The sequence below is a fragment of the Uloborus diversus genome, chromosome 4, assembly GCF_026930045.1.
Source record: "Uloborus diversus isolate 005 chromosome 4, Udiv.v.3.1, whole genome shotgun sequence".
Taxonomy (NCBI): domain Eukaryota; kingdom Metazoa; phylum Arthropoda; class Arachnida; order Araneae; family Uloboridae; genus Uloborus; species Uloborus diversus.
This window is the reverse complement of record NC_072734.1, coordinates 22,122,163-22,128,162: the sequence shown is the minus strand read 5'-3', so window position 1 is coordinate 22,128,162 and position 6,000 is coordinate 22,122,163. Positions and strand designations below refer to the sequence as shown.

Below are 6,000 nucleotides of genomic sequence, written 5' to 3'. Positions count from 1 at the left end.
ATGGCCTATCTTTGGCCCAGTGTAGTTGGAGTAGGAGGGCTTGGAGTGTGTTCAGATGACGAAAGTTTGCTTAAGTTTTTTAGCCCAAGAAACAATTCTACACTTAACTCCATAAAAAACAAATGGTAAATAATATTTTCTTATAAATTTTTTCCTAGTTACTCAAATAACAGAAAATAATATACTTTTAAGTAACATTTCAGAGTTAAAATGTACAAATGCAGATAAAGAAAAGAAAAGAAAGAAACGTAAGTGACCCCTGCATTCTAGTGCGAGAAGCACTTAAAAAGATTCTAATTAAAGCATTACAAAAAGAAAAGAAATCTACATTGCACAATATACATGCAAATATGACAAAATATAGCACTTATCAACTGCTTTAATACTCATACTAGGTAACATCCTTCCTTTAAACGATGCTTTGTCGTTAGCAGCTCATTTCCCAGTCATCCAGCTCTTAATATATCTTGAGTTACAATGAGTAAATACCGGAAATTGAATTTTCCACTTAAGTCAGAGCTCCAATGAGGATATAGAATCCTCCTCCTCTGTTCGCTTTAGACACCTAATATTCTGTTCGCGAATTTCTGGAGGTAGTTTTGCCATGGAAACACCTTGCCCACTTCCTGGTACAAACTCTATCCATTTAAGTGGGGAATATGTTTGACCACGGCCTATCCAATTTAAGGGTATAGCTAATTCCTTACTACGAGTCCTAACTAGCAAGGCTTAATATATTCCTGCGTAGAAATAGAAATAGTGTCAGTGGCGCTGCGAGAGGGGTGTTTGGATGCCCTCCCAAAGCCCTTGGTTTTAACTAATATTGCCATTCCCATTACGGAAGATTAGATACTCATTAAGACTGTTATGATCCTCCCCCAGGAGTTAAATTCTGGTTGTGCTAGTGAGACTGTTACATAATTTCTAGAAACAGTTAAATGGTAACTGTCGCAACTGATCGAGGTTAGCCTTGAACTTTTATTTTTGAACTTTTCCTTCCGCACACCGCTTTTTGGATCTGAAGTGAACTGAGCGAGAGATAAAAAATAAATAGAATTGATGGAAGGACTGGGCGACGTTAAATATGCTCGTGATCTCAATGTCCTCCAAGTGAAACGATACCTCTGGGGGTGCTAGCACCAAGTAGCTATTAGCTCCTGGACTAGTTCTAAATTCTCATTAACTGTTCGATCCGGTGATGATGATGCCATCTATCGGTATATAAAATATATAAAATAATGGAGGCAAGGCACTTAGTATGCAGTCCTCGACATAAACACAGTTGTAGTCAATTGTGACTCTGAATAGGAATAGGAATAGGAATTGGTGGAACACCGAAAATGATTTTCATGCGGTCCGATTAGTAAATTTGTTATTCCAAGTAGTAAATATTTTGTTAATATAGGGAATTTTTTTGTTTAGATAGTACTATGCGTTTTCTTTAGTCAATTTCAGTAACTCTCTAAGTAATTTAAGATGCAAACGCCCAAATCGAATCGGCAAAGGGTAAGATTTTTACCTACAATTTCAATCTAAGATACCGATTAGTACATAGTCATAATTTTCGCTTAAATGAAGATATCGGTGATTTCGTGAGATGAAAATTTCACGAATTTTATATGAACGATCTACCGCGAAAAAAATATTTCACAAGTCTTAAATTTTCGCGATTGCAACGAACTCGCGGAAATCACGAAAATCAAAGCCTTACGAAAATAAATGCTTTTACAGTTTTTTTCGTGCAGCATTCAGGAAGCTCTATCAATGATACTTTATGAAAATGTTCATTAAAAAACTCGAAAAAAATGTTCATTTAAAACTCGAAAAAAATGTTCATTTAAAACTCGAAAAGAATGTTCATTTAAAACTCGAAATTTGTCAGAAACATTCTTATCTACAAGCAATATACCGAGAGCCCCGTTTTACCATACAAAGACTGCAGTTTCGTCCTTCCGATGAACTCCTCAGTCTGGAATATACAATAATCGAGCTGGAGACAATTTGCATCTCATTTGGGTCATTGTCCATTCCAGACTGATGAGTCCATAACGAGGAAACTGCAGACTCTGGATGACATAACAAGACTGTCGGATTATTGCATGAATTTTTTCCATAGCAACCGACTTAAGGGTAGAAACTTATTGCTTGATACTCTTATCTACGTTGGACTGAGAGAAAAATTACTGATGCATTTGCACTTCGCAATCCATTAAGGACATATAATTTTGTTTCATATGATCTGAGACAGTGTGTCGATAAAATGAGTATCGAGCGTACTTGGAAGCTAAACCTTAGTGGTTCCGCGTTCGGCTGACCACCTAATCGGAATATCAGTCTTGCATCCCAGAGCGCTTGGTCAGGAAAACTGAGATGTGCTCAATTAGCCGTGGCCCTTATGAGTTGTTACGCCTCTGAATTCGTTTTTTTTTTTTTTGATCTGAGAAAACAAATTTATATGCCGTTACCCATACTACATTATAAACCAGAGATATTGCTAGCTTTTTTTTTTTTTTTTCAAGGCATGAAAATGCACCTTGAGATTTTTTAGAGGGGTGAAATTCATTTTGGTGGAGTGAAATGTGTGAAAACAGTAAAGACCATAATAGTGATCTATTTCAATAAAAAAAAACTCCCAACTTTTTTAAGATAAAATGGATAACAGCAGGGAAAGAAGCAATGAGTACAATTTTGATTCTTAACCACTTTAATGTACGACATTCTGTATGTAAAGAACTAAAAAACATTCAAAACTGCAATTGTTTTTTCCTCTACTATCCTAAGCTTGACTAAATTCCTAAAGTGTGTTTTTTGTTTGCAGCGCGTGAAATACACTTGTATAGCCGTCAAAAACCCCTATGACTGAAAGCAACATATACAACAAAAAAAGATGTTCATTTTTTTTTTTTTTTTTTTTAAATAACAAGTAAAGAAGATGTAAATTACGGAACCAAATGTTAAAATCTTCAACATTTAAATTTTAGGGGCCTCCTTGGCTCTGCGGTAGAAGCTTCGTCTTCTAAGCCAGAGCTGGTAGGTTCGATTCCCGCCGGTGCCCTGGGTATTATTTCTTTCTCCTGTGTTATAAATCTTTCTTGTGTGTGTTCGAAGGCAAGGCGCTTGGCACGCAGTCCTCTGTGTATGAAAAGTTGTTTAGCTCCTAAATAAATTTAAATTTTACTTACCTGTTGTGAAAGGAATATGTTGGAAGCACAAACTGAAGAGTTAATAGAGAAACAACGGTTTCGATTTGATAACACACATTGAAGTCTTCAGTTATTCTCAGCGGAAAAGCTTTATACTCGGATAATCCACAACGTTTTTCCAAATTTTGTTCTCAGGACAATACAAATGAGAGATTTACAATACATGAGAATGGAAGACCACCCAGGGCACCGGCGGGAATCAAACCCACACCTCTGGCTTAGAAGACACAGCTTCTACCACAGCACCACCGAAGCCCTACAATGGTTTCACAAACGACTTTTGATTATTTTAGTGTGGTATTGATCCAATTAAGGTTATTTTATTTATTTATTTATTTATTCAGAATCTGCATAGTTTCACACACATAGAAGACTGCGCGCCAAGCTCCTTGCCTTCAGACACACACAGGAAAGGTTTACAACACAAGAGAAGGAAACAACACCGAGGGCACCGGCGGGAATCGAACCCACGACCTCTGGCTTAGAAGACAAAGCTTATACCACAGAGCCACGGAGGCCCCAGGTGATCATTTCTTTTGTTTTACATCGAATACGCTAGTCACTCAATTCTTCTTCTTTAATTTTTATTTATTTATTTATTTATTTATTTATTTATTTATTTTTATTTTTTATTTCATTTTATTTTATTTTATTTTTTTTTTTTTTTTTTTTTGATTTGATGAGTAGGTACTACAATCTCATTAGATGTTTCGCCTCCCTTACATATGTTATATTTTTATTTCATATAGTACACACAGAACATGAAAGAATTTACAGCACAATGAAGGTAAAGGGCCTCCTATAGTATTTGTGGGTTTTTTGTTGTTTTTTTTTCTTTTTTTTTTTTTTTTTTTTGAAATTCAATGTAAAAATTTGAAGGTTGATGGGTAAGAGCGGCAGTTTCAAAATTTTGCCATAGCACGAAAAAATCACTGATCTGGGGCTGGGTCACGCCGCAAGTTTAATTCTTTTTACTTTTATCTAAGGTAGGTGCAGGTACTAAGGCCTGTCGGCTAATAAAGACTAAACAACAGAAATACAATTTAAAATGTTCGTATCCACTGAAGGACGCACTCGTTGATAGCTAACACTCATGTGGCACTTCATACTGGTCGCGACATGTTGCTCACTTGTTGCGACCAGTGCGACGCGATTCGTTTGCGCGGAGCGGTTGTGCAACACGAATAATAAAAAATCGTCCGACTGAATGTTAAATATTTTTTATAATATTTAGCACTTACAGAGATATAGTTTTGCGCTCTAGTTTTCTGTTGTTAATGCTTCTATCCATCTTTGATGTTTGAATTATATATATATATATATATATATATATATATATATATATATATATATATATATATATATATATATATATATATATATATATATATATATATATATATATATATATATATATATATGTATATATATATATATATATATATATATATATATATATATATATATATATATATATATATAAACCAATTATTGTACTTTTCTGTACTTTGTACACGATGTCAGTGGCTAATAAGGCCTACCAAATTTGATCTTAGGCCTTATTATACTCCTTTGTTTTTGCAACAATATTTGTCAGTTTTACATCTTATTTTAAATCTTTCTCAATATATTAGATGTTTATAAGTAGTTACAACTATTTACTAATTGGTTCAGTGTTATAGTAGCCCAAGCAGACCTTCTGAAAAGTTTTATAACATGGTTCTAGTTCGGACAATGAAAAAGACAATGTGCGGCTCGCTCCATTAAAACGTACAGCATTTCAAGAACTTATGCCTACGTCTGAGAAAATTATGAAAAAAAAAAACATCATTTGTTAGAAGAAAAGCCATTAATTATTAGAGAACCCCAGTCATTAAAATTTTGTTTGACAGAAACAAGAAAGAGAAGAAATTAAAAAATACGTAAACCTTCAATGAAGGAAATGATACAAAAGACAACGATGCTATTTGGTATTGTAACACACTTGTGTGAGAACAAGATGAATTACATGAAACTATGTACATCTAAAATGCGGCAAGTGGTATCATAAGGAATGCGTAGGTGTTACAGTCTATGACAAAGATAATTTTGAGTATCCTGACGGTTGAAGAATTTTTTTTTTTTTTTGTCATATTGAAAATTTAAGTATGATTAATGCATATATATTACAATTGACCTCAATAATCAATGTTAGAAGCTTATTTTGATTATTTAAGAGTGTTAAAGTTTTTAGGACTTATAATCATACCATAGTATAATAAGGACTAATGACAAGTTTTTTAAAAATGTTTTATTTCATGCTTGTTTTCTGCAAAACTGGTGATTTTTCGTTAGTTTCTTGTAGTAATTGATCTGTAAGTTTAATTAATATTACAATTCGTTGATTCGGATATATTGTTTTTATTTAATTTCAAATCTCTCTTAGGTAGGCCTTATTTCCCACACCTCCCTTATACCTAGTGTGTAGAAAAAGTATTAGATTTGCGAAAGCTTTCAAATTTTGACGGATTTACATGTTTTAAGGTGTGTTGTATCATTTTCACCCTTCTTGACAAATGTCGTTCTGTGTGCGTGCTTCAGCATTTGTGTGACCGATTTTGTGCCCCACTCTTGCTTAAAAACTACTGCATAATATCGCACGTAGTTTTATACACATATGTTCTTTCATGTCAATTGGTGCTGATTAGGTTTTGGACGCAAATCTTTCAGGTGGGGCAATGAAAACGTCTTCTTCGTTATGCGTGACTGCTGTATCTCAAGACGTAGTGCAGGGATGGGTTCAGACAAAAATTGGTCG

General features: G+C 34.2%; 1 long non-coding RNA gene across 1 annotated transcript in view; it reads left to right on the top strand.

Annotated features, from left to right (window-relative positions):
• Positions 1 to 3,547: 3,547 nt before the first annotated feature.
• The window catches only part of LOC129221338 (uncharacterized), a 127,852-nt gene continuing 125,399 nt past the window's right edge, over positions 3,548 to 6,000 (top strand). The window contains exon 1 of the long non-coding RNA XR_008580498.1: positions 3,548 to 3,726. This is a non-coding gene — a long non-coding RNA (uncharacterized LOC129221338). The remainder of the gene's footprint in view (positions 3,727 to 6,000) is intronic.